Source organism: Theropithecus gelada, chromosome 9 (genome assembly GCF_003255815.1).
Source record: "Theropithecus gelada isolate Dixy chromosome 9, Tgel_1.0, whole genome shotgun sequence".
NCBI lineage: Eukaryota > Metazoa > Chordata > Mammalia > Primates > Cercopithecidae > Theropithecus > Theropithecus gelada.
This window is the reverse complement of record NC_037677.1, coordinates 41239334-41252132: the sequence shown is the minus strand read 5'-3', so window position 1 is coordinate 41252132 and position 12799 is coordinate 41239334.

The following is a 12799-nucleotide window of genomic DNA, read 5'->3' as shown; positions in this document are numbered from 1 at the left end:
CCTAAATATCTTTGTAGGTATTGTGCCTTGGTGATCTGTCCAGTGCTTTCAGTGGGGTTTTCAAGTCTCACAGTGTAATTGTGTGGTTATCTAAGTCTCTTCATAAGTCTCTAGGAACTTGATTTATGAATCTGGGTGCTCCAGCATTGGGTGCATATAATTAGTATTTAGAATAGTTAAGTCTTCTTACTGAATTGAACCCCTTATTTTGAAATCCCCTTGTCTTTTTCGATCATTGTTAATTTAAAGTCTGTTTTGTCTGAAAAAATAATAGCAACTTCTGCTCTTTTATGTTTTGTATTTGTTTGGTAGATCTTTCTCCATCTGTTTTCTTTGGATCTGTGGATGTCCTTGCATGTGAGATAGGTCTCTTGAAGACAGCATGCAGTTGGGTCTTCCTTCTTTATTTAACTTGTCACTCTGTGCCTTTTCAGTGGGGTATTTAGCACATTCTTTTTCGAGGTTAATATTGACGTGTGCAGATTTGATCCTGACATTGTGTTTTTAGCTGTTTGTTATGTAAACTTGATTGTGTATTTACATTATAGTGTAAATAGCCCATGTACTTCAGTGTGCTTTTTGTGGTGGCCAGTAATAGTCTTTCCTTTCCATGCTTACCATACCCTTAGGAATCACTTTTAAGGCAAGTTTAGTGGTAATGAATTCCCTTAGCATTTGCTTGTCTGAAAGGATATCTTCTCTCTTTTGTTTATGAAGCTTAGTTTGGTGTGCTTAGATTCTTGGTCGGAGTTTGTTTTCTTTGAGAATGCTGAACATAGGCCCCCCCCAGTTGCTTTTGTGTTTGTATGGCTTCTGCTGGAAGGTCTGCGGATAGCCTAGTGGAGTTCCCTTTATAAGTGACCTGCCCCTTGTCTCTAGCTGTGTTTAATATTTTTTCTTTCACATTGACCTTGTAGAATCTGATGATTGTATGTCTTGGGGATGAATGGTTATCTTGTGTACTATCTCCCAGGGGTCCCCTGAATTTTCTGAATTTGAATTTCAACCTCTCCAGGAAAGTAAAGAGAATTATTTTGGACAGTATCCTAAAAAATGTTTTCCAAGTTATTTCTTCTCTCTTCCTTTCTTTTAGAGATGCCAATGAGTTGTAGATTTGGAGTCTTCACATGATCCCATTTTTCTTAAAGTTTTTATTCATGAAATACAATCTTTTTCAGTTAGTTTTGTCTGACTGAATTAATTCAAAGAACTGGTCTTTGAGCTCTGAGATTCTTCCCTCAGCTTGGTCTCGTCTGGTGTTAATATTTCTGATTGTATTACAAAATTCTTTTTATGAGTTTTTCAGCTTTATCAGATCAATTTTGTTCATTTTTAAGAAGGCTGTTACATCTCTCACCTCTTGAATAGTTTTACTGAATTTTTTAGATTCCTTGAAATGAGTTGCAACTTTCTCCCGAATCTTGACAATCTTCATTGGCATCCAGGCTCTGAATTCTCTGTCATTTCAGCAGTTTTATGCTGGTCCCCCACTTGAGTACTAGCCATAGGTCTTGGGTTGGCTCTCCCATCCCATAGCCCTGTGCATCATAGCTCTGGGGTGAACTCAGGCTTTTCATTTTCTCCCCAGCTTGGGAGCAGCAGGGTAGGGGACCTCGGCAATGGCAATGGCAGACAGCCTTTCACTTGTCTCTTGGGCTACCACCTCAGAGACATGCAGAGCTGCTGCCAATCAGAATGATCAGCGAGAAATGGAGCAGCTGCATTGTGGGCCTAAGCTGGGACCCTTGCCTGGTTAAGAGCAGGAGATTTGGGGCCAACAGGGAAGACAGACTGGACTTCCCTCCATATGGTGGGTGTGGCCTGCTGCAGTGATACTACCCTTGCTGCCCTCAGGTTGGGGAAGAAACAAAGTGCCTCAGTTCTTTGCTCACACCTGCAGCAGTAATGGCAGAAGGGTTGTCAGTTACCTCCAGGAACTCCACCCAAGAGAGACACAGAGCCACTGCCAGTGAGAATGTTCTGCCAAGGGTGAGGTGGCCGAACTGTGGGCTTAAACCTGGGGCTCCTTCTGGTGAAGAGCAGGAAGCTGAAAGCTCACAGAGAAGAGAAACTGGAATTTTCTCCTTCTGGTGGCTGTGGCATGCTGGAGGTGCTGGCAAAGCAATCAGGGTCTTTATTCTTTGCCCAGACCAAGGGCAGCAATGGTGGTACTGCTACAGTGGCAATGGCAGAGAGCCTGTGGGTTACCCCTGAAAGCTCCATCTCAGAGAGAGGCAGAGATGCCACTGACTGAAGCAGTTCATCAGGGTGGGGGTGCAGGATGGCTGTACTGAGGGCCCAGGTCAGGAGACCCTCCCCAGTGAGGCATAGCAGAGAGGGGGACCAACGTGGAAACAGTTTGTGCACTTTCTGTAAGGCAGCTGTGGTGTGCTAGAAGCCTGTGATAGTTCTTGGGCTCTTCGGTCCCTCCCTAGCCTCAGAAAGGTAGAAGTGTAGGGGCCATGGCAATTGCAGAAACAGCAGACCTGACAGGTACCTCTGGGAGGTCTGTCTGCAGAGTTGCAGTTAGCCTGAGTGCTCAGGCAGGGGGTAAGTGGCTGCACTGAGACCCAGGCCAGTGGGCATTACCAGGCGAGGTGTAGTGGAGGTGAGGCCTCTACAGGAGGTAGAGTGGAGACAGGAGGTGAGTCTGTCTGCTCCTCAGCACTATAGATATGGCCCCTATCCTGGGAGCATGTGAGCGAGTCTGGCCTCTTCTGGTGGCAGAGCAATAGCAGCTGGCACTGTCATGCTCAGGGGTCCAGCGTCCTTAGGGTTCCGTGTGGGCCTGACTGGAGGCTCTTACCAGACTCCATGCAGCTCTCTGTGTCAGTTGGGGAGCTCTGTGGGGAGGGTGTCAGAGGATTTTCTGTGCCCAGGATTTCAAAAGTTGATGGCAGAAGGGTGAGTCAGCAGTGGCCCTTGCTTACTCACCATTTCCCTGCCGTGGGGAGACCCCTGGGCTCCACGCCGGTTCTGGGTGGGTGGCTTTTCTGTCTCCCTCCTCTCTGCTCTCTGTGGGTCACGTTTCTTCCTCGATGAATTACCCATTTTAAAACAACTTTACATATTTGTAGAGTATGAGTACGGTTTTGTTGCATGTGTAGATTGCATAGCGCTGTCAAGGTTCATCTCTAGCATTATCAGAATTTTCTTTAAAAAAAAACTTACAGAGATGAGGTCTTGCTATTTTGCCCAGGCTGGCCTGCAACTCCTGGGCTCAGATGATCTGCCTGCCTCAGCCTCCCAAAGTGCTGAGATTACAGGAGTAAGACCCTGAACCTGGCCAGAATCATTGTTTACTTTATGCAGCTGAATAATATTCCATGTATGTGTGTGTATCACATTTTGCTTATCCATTTACCTATTGATGGGCCTTAGGGTTGGTTGTACCTTTTGGCCACTGTGAATAATGTTGCTGTGAACATGAATGTACAAATACTTGTTTGAGTCCTTGCTTTCAGTTCTTTTGGGTATATACCCTGAAAGGGAGTTGTTGGATTGTGTGATAATTCTGTGCTTAATGTTTTAAGGAGCTGCCAAACCATCTTCCACAGAGGCTGCAGCAGTTTACGTTCTGAAGAGCAGTGCGTACAGGGTCCGGTTTTCCGATATCCTTGCTGACAGTTCATATTTTCTGTTTATGTGTTGAATATTGATAGTGTTTGAAATTCGTTTGAGGGTCTTTGTTGTTACCGAAATATTACAAAACATTTTTCAAATAGAGCAACGTGCTGTAATATAAATCATCTTACTTGTTTCTTGATGCCTGTGATCTGTTTTCTCAGTAAGAAGGGAAACGTGTCTCCCCCCCAGCCTCAGTCCACTGCACCTACCCTTCGTTATGTCAGGATGTGCAAGAGAGAGAGGGAGCTTGGCAGCTCTGTCCCACATTGGTCTGTGATAGTCTGTCTATCTTTCCTCCTCCTCCTCCTTGGGAGAAATTTCACTGATTCTGAGTGCCATCTGCATTTATTTTGGGTGTGATATTAACCTAATGTTACTGAAATAACACTAGATACAAAGTTATGGAATAGATTCTCTATGTGATGAGAGTTTTAGACAAATCACATACTTAGTTTTTGAGTCTTGTTTTTTCTCGTAGGCAAAAAAAAAAAAAAAAAAAAACAGTAAATTAGACAGCCAGTGGGAGATCCTCAGAGCTCTGAATGTGGGTTTGGAACACCAGATTTTTACCACTCACTTTCTTATTACTTGTCTTGCACAAAGATCATGGCCCAAGTAACAATGTCCACCCTGGCCGTTGAAGATGAGGAGTCCTCAGCAGGATGGTGGTGACATTCCTCATGTCAGCTCTTGAGTCCATGGTGAGACCTTCTCTTCTGACATTCCATAGTTGGGTAGAACTAGGCTGTAGATAAAGTTGATTTGTTTTTGTAGAAGATATAATTTTATGGTTTTTTTTTTTTTAGTTTTAAGGAGTAGTTTTTCTTTTCTTAAATAGTAGTTTTACCTTTCAAATCACATTTTATTAACATGCTTCAGAGTGTTTAATTTTTACATTGAATCTCAAATAATTTTCTACCATTATTTTAGGCAGTCATTTGTTTTGCAAGTGTTAACTTTGAAATTGTATCTAATATTTGTGGTTACTCAGAATGAGTTTGTATACTAGAGTATGGTACTGGAATTTTATTGTATCTCTATGTAGATTTCCGGAATTTGGGGTCGTGAGGGCATCTTTACTATTGTGTATCTATATTTCTTCCACTTACACATTCACTATTGCATTAACCACCTCTTTCTAAATTGTTTAGTGTTAGCCCTTTGTGTGTGTGTGTGTGTGTGTGTGTGTGTGTGTTTTAGATGGAGTCTCACTGTGTCACCCAGGGTGGAGTGCAGTGGTGCGATCTTAGCTCACTGCAACCTCCGCCTCCCAGGCTCAAGTGACTCTCCTGACAGCCTTTCTGGTAGCTGGAACTGCAGACGTGTACCACCATACTCAGCTAATTTTTGTATTTTTCCTAAAGATGGGGTTTCACAATGTTGGCGAGGCTTCTCTTGAACTCCTGAGCTCAAGTGATCTGTCTGCCTTGGCCTCCCAAATGGCTGGGATTGAAGGTGAGAACCACTGCACCTGGCCACCTCTTTACTTTTAAAAAAGCCTATCATCTGCATAATTACAGTGAAATATTGAGTACTGATTATATAGTTTTGTATTTTTATATTACTATCATGGCAGTTATACAATTAATTTATATTTTTATGGGTATATGGCTGGAACTAGTATTTATTATAAAAAGTATCAGGCTTAGGTATTTTCTTTTTTTTTTTTTTTTTTTACTTTTTTTTTGAGAAAGGGTCTTACTCTATTGTCCAGATTGAAATGCAGTGGTGTTATCATGGCTCACTGCAGCCTGGACATCCTGGGTTTAAGTCTTCCCACCTCTGCCTCGGAGTAGTGGGGACTGTAGGCATGTCCTATCACATCTGGCTGCTTTGTTTTGCTTTTTAATGGGGATGAGGTCTTAATATACTGCCCAGGCTGGTCTCTAACTCTTGAGCTCAATCAGTTCCGCCTCTGCCTTTCAAAGTCCTGGGATTACAGGCATGAGCCACTGATCCTGGCCTAGCTAATTTTTAAGCTTTTTTAATAGAAACAGGGTTTCTTTATGTTGCCCAGGTTTGTCTTAAACTCCTGGGCTCAAGCAGTTCTCCTGCCTTGGCTTCCCAAAGTGTTGAGATTACGGGTATGAGCCACCATGCACGGCCTTAGGTATTTTCTGACATATTAAATGTAAACATTTTAAGCAGGAGGAGCTATGCATTTTCCTCCTCTTAAGTGGTTGAAAAGTATTAGGTGGTGCTTAAACGCACAGCTCTGTGTGACATAGTTTGTGGGTGCTTTTTTTTTCTTTCATTTTTTTGAGACAGGATCTGACTCTTTCCGAATGGAGGGCAGTGGCATGATCATAGCTCAGTGCAGCCTTGACCTCTTGGGTTCAAGTGACCTTCCTGCCTCAGTCTCCCAAAGTGCTCAGATTATAGGCTTGAGCAACTGTGCTTGACCATCTTTTTTGTTTTCTTATTAGAGCATTAAAAAAAAGTTTTAAAAACTTTATAAAATTATCTCCCTAAAGAAATTTCAGAATGGTTTGTTTTTGTTTTTTTTTTTTTTTTTTTTTTTTTTTTGAGACGGAGTCTCACTCTGTCACCCAGGCTGGAGTGCAGTGGCCGGATCTCAGCTCACTGCAAGCTCCACCTCCCGGGTTTACGCCATTCTCCTGCCTCAGCCTCCCGAGTAGCTGGGACTACAGGCGCCCGCCACCTCGCCCGGCTAAGTTTTCATATTTTTTTAGTAGAGACGGGGTTTCACCGTGTCAGCCAGGATGGTCTCGATCTCCTGACCTCGTGATCCGCCCGTCTCGGCCTCCCAAAGTGCTGGGATTACAGGCTTGAGCCACCGCGCCCGGCCGAATGGTTTGTTATTGATCTATTGTTGTTTTATGAATGACTTGTTTCTTCCTTGATATCATAAAATCAGCCAAACTTTGTGACTGTAAATGTTAAATAAACATTTGGAGATGAAATGCAGTTCTGTTGATAATAAAATCATTTTTTAAAATATTGATCTCTGCAAAGAGTACCATAGGGCCACGTAAGACCCAGTCACTTCCTTAGAATTTCTTTACAGTTCCCTCATCTTTGGCAGTCATTCCACTATTCTCAGCCTTTATTTCTTCCTCCCCAGCATTAGTAAGACTATTTCTTCTCCGATTTCTACTTGTATATTACACACTATAAGTAAAGGTGTAGAAACTGCTGAGCTCTTCACTGGCTTGAAGTGAGTGCTTCACTGGCTTGAGTGCTAAACAGATCCAGGCTGACTTTATCTCTTCCTTGGCTGGTAGACTTCCTTTAGCTAATCTGTGGATAGTACATGAACCTTGCTTTACTCTTTCATAAACATTGCCATTGTTAACAGGATTGTTTTAAGAGTGCGGATAGTGAAGCAAGAATGTACCCTCATTTACTGCAAGGCAAGTAAATAATAGTTCCTTACGGGAGAGTGGTCACAGCATATGTCATGTAAGTGCAATGGAAGGAAATTACCGTGGCCCATCATTCTTCACTCTGTTGCAACTGTCGGGCCACCTGCAGGTCAGAAGTTCTCTACCATGGCTTTATTATAGCTCAGAAGATTTGTGATCCCCTCACTAACTGCTAAATTAGTTACTGAAGATAACATTTTAAAGCAATATTATGCAGAAATAATCTCCATTAAAAAAAATTAAAGGGCAATTATTGTACAAATCAAAAACAAATAGTGGAAAGCTTATAGTTTTCAACAAATGATACTGAGAAAATAGGCTATTTGGTAAAAAGTAAAAATTTTGGTAAAAACAAGCTTCAACGGTCTTCATTGTGTAATGAGTTAAATTCTAGATGAGCAAAAATAGTTTTACTGAGACAAATTTTAAAACCAAAACAAAATATATGTAATTATTATGTAATTATTTAATTCCATAAATGGCTTTTCTATGCCTAAAATAAGTGATGTATATTTATGGGTCAGTCAGAGATACACTAACACATTTGATAAATAGACAAAGGATATGGTAATTTGCAGAAAATTATGCTACGATGCTGTTTAATTTTAACACCATTCAGTGGAGTATGTTTATTATACTAAGATACCCTTTTGCAAGATTTCTGGAAAAGTCACATGGTAACATTTGCTGGGATATTACGAACATTATTAGAAAGCAAATTTTAGTGGATTTTGAGTGTTTGGAATATTGACTCTCAATGGTTGTTTTCTTTTTTTTTATTTTTATTTTTTAGTTATACAACTAATTATGTACTTATTTATTTTATTATTATACTTTAAGTTCTAGGGTACATGTGCACAATGTGCAGGTTTGTTACATATATACACATGTGCCATGTTGGTGTGCTGCACCCATTAACTCATCATTTACATTAGGTGTATCTCCTAAAGCTATCCCTCCCCGCATCCCCTCGCCACAATAGGACCCAGTGTGATATGCTCCCCTTCCTGTGTCCAAGTGATCTCATTGTTCATTTCCCACCTGTGAGTGAGAACATGCAGTATTTGGTTTTCTGTTCTTCCGATAGTTTGCTGAGAATTATGGTTTCCAGCTGCATCCATGTCCCTACAAAGGACACGAACTCATCCTTTTTTATGGCTGCATAGTATTCCATGGTGTATATGTGCCACATTTTCTTCATCCAGTCTGTCACTGATGGACATTTGGGTTGATTCCAAGTCTTTGCTATTGTGAATAGTGCCGCAATAAACATACATGTGCATGTGTCTTTATAGCAGCATGACTTATAATCCTTTGGGTATATACACAGTAATGGGATGGCTGGGTCATATGGTATTTCTAGTTCTAGATCCTTGAGGAATCGCCATACTGTTTTCCACAATGGTTGAACTAGTTTAAAATGCCACCAACAGTGTAAAAGTGTTCCTGTTTCTCCACATCCTCTCCAGCACCTGTTGTTTCCTGATTTTTTAATGATTGCCATTCTTACTGGTGTGAGATGGTATCTCATTGTGGTTTTGATTTGCATTTCTCTAATGGCAAGTGACGATGAGCATTTTTTCATGTGTCTGTTGACTGCATAAATGTCTTCTTTTGAGAAGTGTCTGTTCATATCCTTTGCCCACTTTTTGATGGGGTTGTTTGTTTTTTTCTTGTAAATTTGATTGAGTTCTTTATAGGTTCTGGATATTAGCCCTTTGTCACGTGAGTAGATTGCAAAAATTTTCTCCCATTCTGTAGGTTGCCTGTTCACTCTGATGGTAGTTTCTTTTGCTGTGCAGAAGCTCTTTAGTTTAATGAGATCCCATTTGTCAATTTTGGCTTTTGTTGCCATTGCTTTTGGTGTTTTAGACATGAAGTCCTTGCCCATGCCTATGTCCTGAATGGTATTACCTAGGTTTTCTTCTAGGGTTTTTATGGTTTTAAGTCTCACATTTAAGTCTCTAATCCATCTTCAATTAATTTGCATATAAGGAGTAAGGAAATAATCCAGTTTCAGCTTTCTACTTATGGCTAGCCAATTTTCCCAGCACCATTTATTAAATAGGGAATCCTTTCCCAATTTCTTGTTTTTGTCAGGTTTGTCAAAGATCATATAGCTGTAGATGTGTGGTATTATTTCTGAGGGGTCTGTTCTGTTCCATGGGTCTATATCTCTGTTTTGGTACCAGTACCATGCTATTTTAGTTAATGTAGTCTTGTAGTATAGTTTGAAGTCATGATGCCTCCAGCTTTGTTCTTTTGGCTTAGGATTGTCTTGGCAATGCGGGCTCTTTTTTGGTTCCATATGAACTTCAAAGCAGTTTTTTTTTCCAATTCTGTGAAGAAAGTCATTGATAGCTTAATGGGAATGGCATTGAATCTATAAATTACCTGCGCAGTATGGCCATTTTCACAATATTGATTCTTCCTATCCATGAACATGGTGTGTTCTTGCATTTGTTTGTGTCCTCTTTTATTTCACTGAGCAGTGGTTTGTAGTTCTCCTTGAAGAGGTCCTTCACATCCTTGTAGGTTGGATTCCTAGGTATTTTATTCTCTTTGAAGCTATTGTGAATGGGAGTTCATTCATGATTTGGCTCTCTGTTTGTCTGTTGCTGGTGTATAAGAATGCTTGTGATTTTTACACATTGATTTTGTGTCCTGAGACTTTGCTGAAGTTGCTTATCAGCTTAATGAGGTTTTGGGCTGAGGCAATGGGGTTTTCTAAATATACAGTCATGTCATCTGCAAAGAGGGACAATTTGACTTCTTCTTTTCCTAACTGAATACCCTTGATTTCTTTCTCTTGCCTGATTGCTCTAGCCAGAACTTCCAACACTATGTTGAATAGGAGTGGTGAGACAGAGCATCCCTGTCTTGTGCCAGTTTTCAAAGGGAATGCTTCCAGTTTTTGCCTATTCAGTATGATATAGGCTGTGGGTTTGTCACAAATAGCTCTTATAATTTTGAAATACGTTTCATCAATACCGAATTTATTGAGAGTTTTTAACATAAAAGGCTGTTGAATTTTGTCAAAGGCCTTTTCTGCATCTATTGAGATAATCATGTGGTTTTTGTCTTTGGTTCTGTTTATATGTTGGATTACGTTTATTGATTTGTGTATGTTGAACCAGCCTTGCATCCCAGGGATGAAGCCCACTTGCATAGTGGATAAGCTTTTTGATGTGCTGCTGGATTCGGTTTGCCAGTATTGTATTGAGGATTTTTACATCGATGTTCATCAGAGATATTGGTCTAAAATTCTCTTTTTTGGTTGTATCTCTGTCAGGCTTTGGTATCAGGATGATGCTGGCCTCATAAAATGAGTTAGGAAGGATACCCTCTTTTTCTATTGATTGGAATAGTTTCAGAAGGAATGGTACCAACTCCTCTTACCTCTGTTAGAATTTGACTGTGAATCCATCTGGTCCTGGACTTTTTTTGGTTGGTAGGCTATTAATTATTGCCTCAATTTCAGAGCCTGCTATTGGTCCTTGGTGCAGCTGCATCCTGTTCAGCACTTTGCCTGTTCATCCATGCCTGCCTCCCATTCCTGGGTGCTGTTATTGACAGTGGTCTCCAGCAAGCCTGCTTGAGAATCTGACCTATAATAGATTACAAGGGATTTCTGCATTTTTTTTCTTATAAATTTTGTGTTGTCTTTTGTTTAAAATCAGGCAGAAATCTATTTAGAAAGAGGGATAACTTAAAAAATGGTATTAGAATTTTTATTTTTTTTTTTTTTGGAGACAGAATCTTGCACTGTCACCCAGGCTAGAGTGCATTGGCATGATCTCGATTCACTGCAACCTCTGCCTCCCAGGTTCAAGCAATTCTCCTGACTCAGTCTCCCAAGCAGCTGCGATTACAGGCATGAGTCACCACATCTGGCCTTTATTTATTTATTTATTATTATTATTTTGCTTTTTTTTTTTTTTTTTTTTTTGAGATGGAGTCGCGCTCTGTTGCCCAGGCTGGAGTGCAGTGGCACGATCTCGGCTCACTGCAGGCTCCTTCTCCTGGGTTTACGCCATTCTCCTGCCTCAGCCTTCCGAGTAGCTGGGACTACAGGTGCCCGCCACCACGCCCAAATAATTTTTTGTATTTTTAGTAGAGACAGGTTTCACCGTGGTCTCGATCTCCTGACCTCATGCTCCACCCGCCTCAGCCTCCCAAAGTGCTGGGACTTCCGGCATGAGGCTTTCTGCCGAGGCTTGTGTTAGATTTTTTAATTCATCTAGCAGAAATGGTGCTTTTAAATGTCTGCCTTTAATATAATGTTTGCTGTTCTTATTGTCATTTAAAGAACTGGCGAAGTTTAAGGTGAAAGTGACCTGCATCACAGATTATAAAGAGGAACTGAAGGACAGAGGACAGAAGTTTTTTTCAATACCAGAAAGAATTTTCAAATAGACTTTGTAAAATATTGTAAGCATTGTATTTTTATCATTTTTATTTCATTAATTTTAAACCTAAATTTTTATAGATAAGACTAGTCATATTTTCTTCTAAAGCAGAAAGAAGTTTAAACTGTGTGTGTATGTGTGTGTACATATATATATATATATATTTTTTTTTTTTTTTTTTTTGAGATGGAGTCTCATTCTGTTGTCTAGGCTGGAGTGCAGTGGTGAGGTCTTGGCTCACTGCAACTTCTGTTTCCTGAGTTCAAGCAAATCCCCTGCCTCAGCCTCCTGAGTAGCTGGGATTACAGGCATGTGGCACCACACCCAGCTAATTTTGTTTTTCTTTGGTATTTTTAGTAGAGATGGGGTTTCACCATGTTGGTCTAGCTGGTATTGAACTCCTGACTTCAAATGATCCACTCACCTCGGCCTCTCAAAGTGCTGGGATTACAGATGTAAGCCACTGTGCACAGCCTAAACTATGAATGATTTTCTGAAATGTTTATGAAGACATTTCACAATGCTCGAAAGGAATCACTGAGGTGTTAATATGTCAGGGTAGATTCTGAAGAATTGAGGAAAATGGCAGGTGTTTATTGTGCGGGGCTCCTTGCTTGGCTTCCCTCTGGATTGATGAGACACATTAAAGAGAAAGTAATGAAGGTCGGGAAATTGTGAATAGATTAGAAGTTCTTACTCAGATAAGGAGTTCTAGATAAACATGGTGAACTGAAAACAAGAAATTCACTGTGCAAATGAGTTTAAGCATGGTACAGAATTAAACAGTTCTGAACTCACTGAGTGAAATCACCTTATCTGAATCTTCAGTGGGTTTTGTAATCCTCATTTAGAGCAGTGAGCTTATTTGACATAGGAACACAGTATTTACTATAGGGTGTTAACACTTATGGCCTTTCACAGTATGACAGGTTTCATATCTGTATGTAATTCATATCTGTATTTCATATCTGTAAACCTAACACTATCGGTAGGTTTCATGTTAACTGAGTGATACAGCATTTTCTTAAAAACACTGAAAGGGNTCCTGGGATGCCTCTACCTATGACTCTACCCCTCCTCCTTAGCCCTACTTCTTTCTAGTCCCCAGCCCCAGCCCCGCCATCTCCACCAGACCTGACAGTTCACAAATCTCATCTTGGAGATGGTTTCCCTGCTCCTGGGGCAGTTCTGGTACAGTTCAGGATGGCCAGGACTGTGGGTTCTCAGCAGCCTGGCCTGGTGGACAAAGGAAATGCAAGACGGTGGCAAACCAGCATTCAGCCTCAGTAAGTCACAAGAGCCCTTCTCCATGACCAGGTCCTGGTCACCCTACTGTCACCTGTATTCCCATCCTGTTAATCCTCTTCAGAGACCAGA